Source organism: Antechinus flavipes, chromosome 1 (genome assembly GCF_016432865.1).
Source record: "Antechinus flavipes isolate AdamAnt ecotype Samford, QLD, Australia chromosome 1, AdamAnt_v2, whole genome shotgun sequence".
In the NCBI taxonomy this organism is placed as follows: Eukaryota; Metazoa; Chordata; class Mammalia; order Dasyuromorphia; family Dasyuridae; genus Antechinus; species Antechinus flavipes.
This window is the reverse complement of record NC_067398.1, coordinates 597,429,965-597,443,668: the sequence shown is the minus strand read 5'-3', so window position 1 is coordinate 597,443,668 and position 13,704 is coordinate 597,429,965.

Below are 13,704 nucleotides of genomic sequence, written 5' to 3'. Positions count from 1 at the left end.
TAGGCCCTCTTATCCTTTAAATATACAAAATGCTCAATCTTGTGTTATTCTGACTGTAGCTACACAATACTTGCATTATTTCTTTTTAATTGCTTGTGATACTTTTTCTCTGATGTAAGCAATCTGGAATTTAGCTATAACATTCCTGGAAATTTTAACTTTGGAATTGTTTTCAGGAAATGATTAGTGGATTCTTCCAATATCTCCAATATCAATGCTTGCTCTAGATTTCTGGTACTTATGTTCTATCATTTTACCAATCAAGGGTGACAGATTCCTACTCTTACTTTTGTTTTTAATGAGAATGGATAACGTAGTTGCCATTTTCAGGTTTTGTATTTTGTTTCTGGTTATGGTCAGTAATTTTTCTCAAATTTTACCTTGCTTGCCTGCCTGGCATAAATCCTATGTAATTATCCTCTATGATCTTGGTGAGATATAGCTGCAATCCCCTTGCTTTGGTTTAATTTAATTCATTAATTTTATTCCTTAAGATAATTGATCCAATCTTTGGGCCTTGGCTTTGTCTGACATAAATGCTATCTTTGCCTTGATTCATTTTTTTTTTATTGCAATTGAGATATAGTCAATGCCACATCAACCCATTCCTTTAACTTTCTGTATGACTCTCTAATTCAGGTGTGGTTTTTTGGTACAAAATATATCATTGGTTTCTGGTTTTCAATGCATTCTGTGAGTTGTTTCCTTTGGTAGGTGAATTCATGACATTTACACTTATGATTACAAACTGTGCAACTTCTTCCATACTATTTTTTTTTATATTTGTCCTCCATTACTTTTAAAAACTACTTTTTCCCTCAACATACTTTTTTTTAATCTATCCTCCCTTTTATTCTCATCCCCCTTTTCTCATCCCCTTACATTCTTATTTCTTTCTTGGCAAAGGGAAATATGTGCATATGATGCAATTATTCAGTGACTTTGTGTGTAAAAGAGATAAATAGACACACAGAGACTTTTATTTAGAAGTGAATTTATTTTGAACATCCATAGGTTCAAAAATTTCCCTCTTCCCACACCAATTTCCCATCTACTGTTAAAGTTATGTCTGATAAGCTGCTTTTACAGGAGAAAATTTCCCCCATTCTCTCTCTTCCTCTCCCATAATGGCATCCCTTTTTTTGTTTATCTGTTTTGTGCAAACCATTTCCATGTAATGGAATTACTTTCATGCCTTCTGTTCAAGTCAGGTGCTTCTCACTTCCTTCGTGAGGATAAAGTTTTTTGGAATTCCAGGGATTATCTGGAAAGAATTATTTTTATTTTCTAATTCACAAATTCTGTTTTCCTGGGAGTTGTGTATCTTTTCCAGTCTGCAAATTCTATTTTTCAGGGAATTGATTTCTTTATTTACTTTATCTTCTAATGAGCAACATGACTTATCCTGACCCTCTTTCAAATCTTCCCTTTCCTTTCCCCATTTTTCCTTCTAGTTCTCTTGTAAGAGTGTTTTTAATTTCTTCTATGAGAGCCTTGTGTGATGGGGATCAGATCATATCCACCTTTGGATCTGGAAACAAACTGTTTTTAGTCTCCTCAGGATTTGAAATCTGCTATCTTTCAGTATAGAAGCTATCAATAGTTAGAGCCTGCTTTGCCTTTTTACTCATTAAAACAAACAAACAAACAAACAAAAAGCTTTCATCTGCTTATGGGGGGCAGTGAGGCATTTCCAAGCTGCCTCTACAGACAACAGGAAGGGACAGTGAAGGGGCAGTGGGACAGCACCCACTGGCTGCGCTGGGATTAGCAATTGTACTGAAATCAGCAGCAGCAGAAAGGCAGCTACTAGGGCTGTGCTGGGACCAACAACTGTGGCTGTACTAGGAACAGCAACTGTGGCTGCACTTGGATCACGCTAAGTCACTCCGGTGTTGGGTGGGTGTGGCCAGGTCCAGCGAGACCTAGATTTTCAGGGTTATAGTCTTTACCCCCTGTGTTTATAGCTTCTCTGCTGATCTACTGGCTTGCTGCCAGGGCATAGAAGCCACACTGTGGTAAAGTTTTCTCTGAAGATTTTCCACTAGCAGAGACCACACCCTTCCCTCCTCTGGTCTTCTCACTCAAGTGCTAATTCTGAGGCTGAGTTTCATAAATAGTGTGAGGGAAAAGGAGAGCTGAGAAAGACTCCTATATCTTCTCTGGCATCTTGGTTCTGCCCCACCCCAGATTGTGTTTGTTTTTACTAGAACCCATGTGGTTATGATGCCAGTCAAAATAGACCACATATTTGACACCATTATAATAAATAAAGAATACCCAGTAGCTCACAGGACTAAACAATGTATCAGTTGTGTCATTTTAGATATTAAACTGTTGGTGGCCCTCATTGCACTATTTCATTAGCAATATCTGAGGTACAGAAGAGCATAGTGCAGGCACAATATGTGGAGGAACTAGTTAAAAATGTGTCAGCAGGATTTGCTAAACAAGCCCAAATAGACAATCAGTTTTATATGATTATAAAGAACCTAAGAGAAACTACTTTAGAAATGGGAACAGAAATTGACCTGCTTAAATTACAGAGGACCTTAAAATGCAAATACAGATTCACAAAACTGTGTGTAATGAATCTTCAATACAATGAATATGGGTCTGATTATTCTTGGGCTGAGACCAGAAATCATTTGAATTGTCTGTTCCTTAATAACACTATAGCAGACAATATAGAAAGCTTATACAAATGACCTCAGACATTGAAAAGGCTTCTCATGCAGATTTAAATCTGAATAAGACAGCAGAAAATTATACATTGGTTTGACAACTCCTCCATTTGATGGTGGGATATTGAACATTGGATTGTCATAAGTGCTATTGTTTAACTCATTTTGTTGGGTAGACCCATATATTGTAGATATCTCTTTAAGAGCATTGTTTAACACTGTGCAGGAAATCTCTACTGAAATAAAACTAATGCACCTAAAAAACAAAAAGGGGGAACTGTGAGGTGAACTGATAGGAATGAAAGTTGTTTCCTTTTTTCTCAGGATATGACAAGAAGTTGATACATATACATGTGAATGGGGAAATAGCTGAGGGTCACAGCTAGTTGCTGACTATGCAAGTATGTTCCCATGGACCACTGGCTTGGCGGTCAGCAGCTGACATGCTGGATAAGCTTTCCTCTGATGGTATTCCTTCACTGTCCATGAGATGCTCACACTGGTCCTCTGCATAGTGATTGGAGAATGCTCACTGATCATGCTTGCTGAATCACGTAAAACAAAGGCTGTACTACTCAATAATGTGAAGTCTTTTTCCTACCATCACTGGCTTCTATCCCATCAATCCATTCCTCAGAAAAGGAATTTGAGCTGGTCTCATGCTCTTCAACTGAACCAGCCATGACAATGATGAGTGCTGTCAGATTTTAAAATTAAAATTAATCTAGTCAACTAGCTTGTATGCCTCCCAAAATGAGTGAATGATGAGCTCATGACAATGTGATTGCCACTTATGAGAAAATTCCCAGGTCACCATCATCAATGTTCATGCTCCCATCATGACAAATCCTGTGAAAAAAGAAAAACTTATCAGATATGGCAGAAAGTTCTTGAAAGATGGAGTCAGAAACAGAAACAGCAACAGTCATTACTGAAGATGTGTGCATTTCATGACTTTCTAATCACCAACATTGTTTTAGGTTTACCTAAACACAATAAAACTTCATGAATGTACCTTCATAGCAAACATCATAGCAAACAGATAGGATGTGGAATTAATTCAAACCTATGATTACAAACCTATCATCCCTAAACATTCACATTCAACAAAAAATGGCATCACCAAATCAAGACAACTACTAGAAGACTTAATTTTTGGCATTAAGCTTAATAAGTAATCTATTTTACAATAGATAAGAGTACTTCTAGTGTAAGCAGTTTGTTGTTGACTTGAAGAGAAATCTGAACCAACAACAACAGCAACAATGAAACAGAAAAGGAATGAGCAGCTTTGAGAGATTTGGTGTACAGCATCACATTTACTCTTCTCTGCCAGAACACGTGAAAACATCAAGACTGACTTGACAAAAATGTTGGGGAAAGAGAGATGCTGCTAAATGAAATATAATCTGTCCATCTCTAAAAAGGTATTGTTTAACTTCATTAAAAGGAAAGTGTAAGAAAAACTTGAGAGATGAAGGATTCTTGGCTCAGTTAAAAAAAAAAGCCAGATGAAATTTAATTTTACACTGATAGTGTTTTTCCTAAATATTATCTATGGGGTTAAAGACATATGATGAACTCGAAACTGATTAAGCCACATTGATTAGTGATAAAAGACATAATTCTGGAGAGATGGGCTGAACACCTCCATAGTTTTCTCAACAGACTGCCATCAATCAATGTTGAAGCTTTTAACTACATACCTCAGGTTGAAGTCAATTCCTCTCTAGCCAACTTTTCAAGAAGAGATTTTCAATGACATTAGACTCCTCTAGGGTGGAAAAGCACCTGATGCTGATTTTAAATCAGTTGAGATTAACAAATTATGGAGGTCACTGTTCATACAAAAGCTGATTAAAATCTTACAAGTTACATTACAAGAGAAGATTATCCCAGGAATTCAAAGATGCTTCCATTATTCAATCTCTATAAATGAAAAGAAAATAGGTTATTCTGTGACAATCACAGGGATGGAGTGGGGGATCTCTCCCAATAATTGCTGACAAGACTCTTACTAAAAATTTCTTTATTAGGCTGATCTTTCACCTGGAAAATGGTCATCTACCTGAGAGCCAATATAGCTTCAGAATGGACCAAGGAACAGTTGCTATTGTATTTGCTGCCCAACAACAATGGAGAAATACCAGAAGTAGAACAGAGTTCTGTACACAGCATTTGTGGATATAATCAAGGTTTTAATGTTGTCATTCATGAAAGCTTTTGGAAGGTCATGGCAAAATTTGGTTGCCTGGAGATGTGTCAGTATTATACACAAGTTCCACAATGGCATGCTTACATGGGTTCTGGATACTGGATGATGTGTTAGTATTTTCCCAGTTACTAATAGAGTGAAGCAAGGTTGTGTGCTTGCTCCAATACATTTTAACAATATTTTCATTGCCACATTTTTTTTCAACAGTATGGTAAGATGCCTTCAACAAGGGTGAAAATGGCATCAGTCAGCTATCACACTTATGGTAAATCATTTAACTTGAAAAGGCTATAAGCCAAGACTAAAGTAAATCCATTTGAATTGTCTTAGGAAGATTTTAAGATCATCTGGCAAGATAGGGTTCTGGACATTGAAGTCCTTTCTCACGTTGAACTGCCAAGCATTCTAACTCTACTTCAGAGAGCATAGTTCACATGGTTTGGCCACATTTGCTTAAGCTTGCCTAAAAGACTATTTTATGAAAAATTCACACAAGGTTTGTCTCACACAGAGGTCAGAAGAAACAATATAAGAACGCTCTTAAATTTTCTCTGGAAAACTTTGGAAATGATTGTAAGACATGAGAGACATTGATATGAGACTGCCCAGCATGCTTTGCCTGCATCAAAAAATATACTGTATTTTATGAGAAAAGCAGAATTGTGATATCTCAAAAGAAACATTAGATGTACAAATTTAGAGCACATATTTTCAACTCCACTCCAAATTTTCACATGACTCTACCAGTCTTCTAGGAGAAATGTTTGAGCTTGTATTGGTCTGATCAGACACACTGAACTTTAACTCTGACAAAGTGACCTTGTTTTGGTCCTCACCCATAACAAGAGATAATCACCAACCAATGATTTTACTTTTCATAGGTTCCTAGCATATTACTAATTTCTTTTCATATTTTTCTCTACTACTCTTATTTGATTTTTAAAATCTTTTTGAGGTTTTTTTTTTTTAATTCTTTAGTTTTTCTAGGAATTCTTGTTGGGCTTGTGACCAGTTTAATTTTGTTCCTAGAGAGGTTGCTTGTAACTGGTTTCACATCGTTTTCTTCCAAGTTTATGTCTTGAGCTCCTCTGTCACAATAGCAAATTTTTATGGTCATGTTCTTTGTGATGTTTATTCATTTCCACAAAGTTCAAAGTCAAAAAACAGGCTTGAAAAGTGAGCAAACATCATAAAGCCTATTTCTTGACTTTTAACTTTATGTTAGAGTTGTACTTTGCTCATCTTGGGGCAAGGAAGAATGGCTGGTCTGAGTTTCTGTTTTTTATGTCCTTTTGTTGTTTTTTCAGCTTGGTTTGTAGGTCTGTAATACTTCTGGGGAAAGGTCTTTTCATTATTGTCCTAGTCTACTCTCTGGTCATTACACTGGTAGACCTTGACTCCTGCTTCTTCAGACCTTGACTACTTCTCCACAATCTTTTAACATGTCCTTTACTAGAAAATGAATGACAAATTTGGCAGAGGCAACAGATTCTATATCCAGTGATAGTAAAGTGTCCTCTGAAATCTCTTCCTGTTCATATTTCTTCCTCCCCCATACTATCTCTGAATACTGGACTTCTCTCCACTGATGTTGCTATTTTTTCTGCTGCCACTGCTGGTGCACTAAATTCCTAGGTTACCACCATACCTGTGTCTATAGACCTGTGTTTCTCTCTGAGCTCGAAAAATGGATCCCTTTGACTTTTTCTAGGATTTCCCACTCAAAATTAGGTTTGACATTTTTTCTCTGGTTATCGCAGAAGTTTTAAAGAAATTTGTAAGTTTTGATATTTAACTTTGCCATCTTTAGCCTACTCCTCAGTTATTGTTTAAATATTATACTGTCTTTTATTACCAAATAGTTTCATCCACATAAAGTCACAGAATATCACTTGATAAATGAAATCACTATAACTTTGTTACTTTATATCAAATAAAGTTTAGTGCAGAGAGATGTATATTTTCTGAAGTCTCTTGGAAGATTCTCAGCACAGGGTCCAAATGTAACAGGTATCTCCTAGAGAGCATAAAGTTCTTTTTGCTATGCACCATAATAAGCACTTTGACAAAAATTATCTCATTTAATCCTCCCAAATCTATGGAGTAGGTTTTTATTATTCCCATTTTACAATTGAAGAAACTGAAGCAAAGATAGAGAATGTGACATGTCCAACATGATGTGTCTGAAGTGGATCTGAACTCAAATATTCTTAACTCTAGGTCCAGTGTTCTATCCACTGTGCAAACAGCTGTTTCTGCTATTGATAATTTAATCATGAAATACCAGAAAAGAGGGTAGCTAGGAGGCATTGTAGAAGGAATACCCTTGAAGGCAGGAAGACCTGAGTTCATGTCCAGACTCAGACATAATAGCTATGTGAGCCCAAGCAAGTCATTTAATGCCAATTGAGTCCAAAAAGAACAAAAGGAAACACTAGAGTTGGCAAAAGACCATTAATATAGCAAGAGTCAGTGGTAACAGATGGAGAGCCTGAGTATTACACTGATATCAACAAAATATTAAAAATTCTAGAGACAAGCCCCCAGTCCTGTGGTAAAAGTTCAGTTCTGGAGGAGGGAGGAGAGATGTCTGGATGGACATGGTAAGAGTCCTGCAGGATTAAAAATTTTGTGGAGGTATCATCCCCTTCACTGAGGTCATAGTTCTGCTGCAAATATTTGGCTTGTGTTGAAACTTCTGAAGTCTATGAAATTCAAGGAAAGTGGAATAACATGGCTTCTAACGTTTCAAATAAGTATTAGGCAAGATCATTTATTTTGACTGTGGAAAATAGGACTGAGACAGTAAACATTACAACAGAAAAAAGTATCAAAACAGAAATTAGAGAGAAAAGTTAAGTCCCAATCTCTATTTGATTTCAATTCTGATTAGATTCATTTGCATAAAATATTAATATTTAGCAACTCATTCCACCTATAGGAAGTTAATTTTTATATACTATGATATACTTATTCTTCCCTCCAAGTACAGTAATAACAATACAGTTATTGTGAACTCTGTTAAACACAGATTTAGAATATAATAAATTGAAGTTATTATAGCATTGTAGAAGCTGAAAGCATAAAATTGACATATAGGAGTCATAACAACTTTATTCAAAGTAGCTCAGGTTCATTATATTGTAGATTATTGTTTTGAATCAGTACATTTTAGTAGTGCTAAAGAAGCCTGCCTAGTTACTCTGAAAGAAAGCTGAAGAAATTAAAGCTTCTCAAATCTATGTGGAAGGAAAACATACTTTGAATTAGTCTGTTTCCCTCTTTTTCTAATATTTCTCTCCCTGTCTTCATCTCTTATCCAAACTAATTGCCTCTAAATCTTTGAATCTTTTCCCTTTCCTTGTTGAAATGATTTTGTTCCACTTTTACCTTTCTGATCTTTCCATAACCTAAATGTTTTGGGGAAATTTTAGTCACTTGGATTTGTTTCAAATTCAATGGAGTTGCATAATTCTCATCTCAATAGGCAAACTGGGGTGTCACTTTACATGAGGGAGTAATAGAATCCATAAAAGTTGTCTGTGTGGTTGCCTCTGAATACTGGTATTACAGTCTTCCAGCATGTTCACATGGGAAATAGAAATTCTCTCATAATTTTCTTGTAGATAATGAAGTGAGAAATGCCCTACATGCTATTTTGGTCAGGTCAATTTGTAATTGGTTTTATGACTGGTTACAAATAGTAGACAGTAATTGGTCTATTTCAATATGGAGAGAGGGTTCTAGGAGAATATCCCAGGGATCTATCTGTCCTTGGTCTTGTTCTGTTCAATAATTTTATCAATGACTTGAATAATGACAGTTGACATAATAATCCATTTTTCAACTGACAAAATGCTTATGAAGTTAATTGACATATTGAATGATAGAGAAAAGATCAGGGAAAAAAAGATACCTTGAAAGTCTAGAATATTTTAATTAAGTGAAACAGAAATACAAAATTCTATACAGGCTAAGAAAATCTGATTTACAACTATAGGTTGAAGGAGTGGTTAAATCATAGTTCCTACGAGAATAAGATATAGGAATTTTAATGAACAACAAAAGATATAACAAGCAGTTTATAGAAGAGGAAATCAAAGCTATACATAGCCATATAGAAAGATTTTAAATTACATTTGATTATAGAAATGAAAGTTAACATAACTCAGAGGTACTACCTCATACATAACAGATTGAAAAACACACACAAAAGAAAAAACAACAAAATCTGAGGGAAGGAAAAATATGTACAATAGAATACTTTTTGATTTTTTTCCCATTAAATATCTCCAAATTACATGTAAAATTAAGAATAATATTTTTTAATTTCATTTACAAATTTTCTTCCTTCTTCCCTCTTTCCCTTCTCAAGGCAAGTAGTTTGAATTAAATTATACAAATGAGATCACACAAAATATATTTCCATATTAGTCATGCTACAAAAAATACCAAAATAAAGTAATAAAAATAAAGTTTTAAAAAACATGTTTCAATCTTTATTCAGAGTTTATATGTTCTCTCTATGAAGGTAGATACCATATAATTAAGCAAAATAAGTCCTAACAATTGCTTCATTGGTGGATCTTGCACACTTTTCATTTCTTACACTAAGCAATTTGGTTTTATTTCTTTTTAAAATCAGATTAAACAATCATTTATCTATTTTATTGTTTATTTCATAAAATGATATCCTAGTTTTATTTGTCAATTGAATATTTTCGAACTTTCAATTTTATTAATCTTTCCCTTGATCTTCACAATTTCCATTTTGGTGTTTAATGGGGAATTGTTCATATGGTTGTCTTTTTTTTAGTTGCATATCCAATTCATTCATTTGTTCTTTCTCTCTTTTATTGATGTTTGCTTTTAGAATGTCAATTGGATCAAATAGGCCTTTATCCTGTGAATGGCCAGAGCCAAACAAAACAGGTTAGAAGCAAAAGAGCAGGGAAACAAACAAGTTTAATTTCTAAGGAAAGGAAATGATTTTTAAAAAGTAGGGGATCATTAGTAGCATCTATCTAAAACCATCAACAAGCATTATATGTAATGGGGATACCTAGAAGCATTCCAATAAGATCAGGAATTAAATAAGAATGCCTATTATTCAATGTAGAACTAGAAATGTTAGCTTCCGCAAAATGAAAGAAGAAAAAAAAGAAGGTATTAGAGTAGGTAAAAAGGAAACAAAACTATCACTCTTTGCGCAAATGATATGACAGTATATTTAGAAAATCCTAGAGAGTCAACTAAAAGTGATCTGAAACAATGAACAGCTTTAGCAAAGTTTCAGGACATAAAATAAATCCACATAAGCCTTTGGCATTTCTACATATTATCAACAAAGGCCAGCAGAATGAGAGAGAGAGAAATTCCATTTAAATTAATTTTAGAAGGGGGTAGAGCTAAGATAGCAAAGTACAGGAAGGATCTTGAGCTCTCCCCATTTCCCTCTAAAATCTCATGAAATCAAGCCTCTGAACAGTCTAAAGGAATGAAACCTCTCTTCAGCTCAAGATAGAATGAAAAACTTCAGCAAAGGTCAATCTCACTGGGGTGAAAAGGTTGTTCAGCCCAGCTTAGATAGACTGTGGGAAAGCTGGGTCAGAGGGTCTTAATCACAGCAAATCAGCAACTATAATCCTTGGTCCTGGCTCAGTAGAGGAGTAAACAAGTGGGCAGCCTCCAATCCCAGCTTAGAAGGCAAATTCTGGGAAACCAAGCTCTTTCCTGAGCAGAGCAAGCAAAGCTACCCCCTGAAACATGAAGGGCTCTGTGCTCAAAGGCAAGTTCAGAGCTGCCCAGGAAGCTTGGGACAGAGCCCTCTTTAACCCAAGAACAGAGCTCTACCTTAAAAGTAAAAAAAAAAAAAAAAAAAAAAAAAAAAAAAAAAAAAAAAAAAAAAAAAGAGGAAATACTAAAATAAAAGGAAAGAAAATGAGCAAGAAACAGAAAAGAACCTTGAATATAGAAAACTACTAGGCAGACAGGACAGACCAAAACATAAACTCAGAAGACATAATGTCCACAGAAGAAATCTCCAAGAGTGAGGTAAATTGGTCTCAAAACCAAAGAAGCTTCTTGGAAATGCTCATAAAAGGCTCAAAAGGCAAATAAGAGAGATAAAATGTTAGGGGAATTCCTCTCTCCTAGATATGCCATGTAGCCTGTTTGCCATATCAGTTTGGGCAAGGTGGGACCCAGGGAAGTAAAAAGGGATATGCCCTCTGAGGTGAGAGGTTGTGTTTTGAAGGAGTTATAGGTACTTTTAATAAGTTCCTTGAGGTGGCAAAGTGCGTGTCCTCTTGCGAGATCTCCTCCTTGGGTGCAATATCACTCCACACACCTATGGCAATGCTGAGTGGACTGGGCACAGGTAATCACAGAAAAGGGAAAGCATAAATAGACAGCCCTGAGCAGAACGTGCCCTCTTGCTTCCTGCTACCCCTACTGATATGAAGACTGAATAAAGACAGACTGCACCTCTCCATCGGTTCATCTCTGTGTGTATCTGGTAGGGCACTGAAGACTTGTAAGTATGGCTCTGGCAGAAGAAGTGTGCTTGGACAGTGCAGCACAATAGAAGAAAAAAATGAGAAAAGGAATGAGAGGTATACATGAAAGAGTCAACAATTTGGAAAAAGAGAAAAAAAATTGTCTGAAAAAAGCTACTTAAACAATAGAATAAACCAAAAGGAAAAAAGTACAAAAGATAATTGAAAAAATCACTCATTAAAAACTAAAACAAGGCAAATAGAAGCCAATGACTTTGTGAGACAGGAAGAATCAGTCAAACTAAAAAGAATGAAAAAAAGAAGAAAATGTGAAATACTTCATTGGCAAAATAACCAACCTGGAAAATAGATCCAGAAGAGATAATTTTAGATAATTTTAAAATTATTGGCTTACCTGAAGGCCATGACCAAAAAAAAAAAAAAAAAGAAGATGACCCTGGATTGCATATTACAAGAGGTCCTTAAGGAAAACTGCCCAATATTCTAGAAACAAAAGTGGAAATAATCATTGACAGAATCCACCTAGTAGACATTAAAACCATTTCTAATCATATGAAAAGTGCTCTAAATCACTACTGATCAGAGAAATGCAAATTAAAACAACTCTGACATACTACCATACATCTCTCACATTGGCTAAAATGTCAGGAAAAGATGATGACAAATTTTGGAGGGGATGTGGGAAAACTAAGACATTAATATATCATTGGTGGAGCTGTGAACTGATTCAATCATGGGCATTTTGAGGGCAATTTGAAACTATGACCAAAGGGTTACCAAACTGTGCATACCCATTGATCCAACACTGTTTCTACTGGGCTTGTATCCCAAAGAGATATTAAAGAAGAGAAAGGGACTCACATATGCAAAAATATTTATGGCAATGCCCATCAACTGGAGAATGGCTGAATAAGTTATGGTATATGAATGTTATGGAATATTGTTGAAGAGAATATAAAAAAATGATCAAATGATTTTTGAGAGGCCTGGAGAGACATGAACTGATGCTGAGTGAAATGAGCAGAACCAGGAGATCATTATACATGGCAACAGCAAGATTATACAATGACAATTCTTTTGTATGTGGCTCTCTTCAACAATGAGATGATTCAGGCCAATTCCAATGGTCTTGTGATGAAGAGAACCATCTGCACACAGAGAAAGGATTGTGGTGTGAATGCCCCCAATGGCATTCACTACTCTTATGAATAACCATGCTAATGCCCAATCTGCATTCACTACTGCCAGTCTTTCCTAATACCCAAGCCCTCAGAGAAATCTCCGGTCATTCTCTTTTGCAGTGCTTAAATCAATTTTACCAAGCTTACCTCTGTCTAAGATCTTCAGAGCTCTCTGGCCATCATTTCATAGAACAATGGCTTAAATGTACAGCAGAGGGAGGAGGCAAGATGGTGGAGAAGGCATACATGCCTTTCTAAGCTTCTCTCATACAAATTATTAAAATTAGCCTCAAAAATAGTGCTTGACTGATAAAATTCACAAAGACTGGAAGTACAACAACTTACCAGTCAAAGATAATCTGGAAGATCACCAGAGAAGGTTTGTCCTGAGTGGCCAGAGCAGATGAGCACAAGCAGGAAAATAGGAGAGGCTAACAAATGGAGCAGACCAGGGGCAAGGGTGGTCTCTGTGGCTGGAAAAATTACAGGGTGGACTCTATCACATATTGGCTGTTCTGCTTTGGTTGCAAAGCAGTAGACCAGCAGGGAAATTAAAGCCAAAGATAAAGGGCACTCTAAAAAATGCAAGAACTTAACAGGATCTGGCTACACCCACTCAAAACCAGAAGTGAGTGACTCAGCACAGACCATAACACAGCTGTGCAGCAGCATTCTGCAGCCTGGGCTTTCACTTTTGACTCAGCCAGTGGACTTCTTTGTGATATAGAACATCTTCATACTCAACATTTAGCTGAGACAGAAATTCCTAAAATTGTCTGTGATTTAGTGCATTAGCTCTAATAAAGTTAACACAAGATACCACAATTTTCATAACAGAGTTCCACTGCAGTGATTTACCACACAGACCTTGTTAGTGGATGAGGCAGTGTACGGCTATTGGATGAGAACAGTTATGTTTGTCCATCTCTTGGTTAATGCGAGCAATTGCTCCTTTCTTAGACCCCACCATGCTAGGAGCACCATCAGTTGTCACACTGGCTAGTTTAGCCCAGTCCAGCTCCAAACCATTCATACTTTGGCAAACCTTTTCATAGATATCCTCTCCTATAGTTGCTCCTTTGATGCTTTGCAGTGCAGCAAGCTCT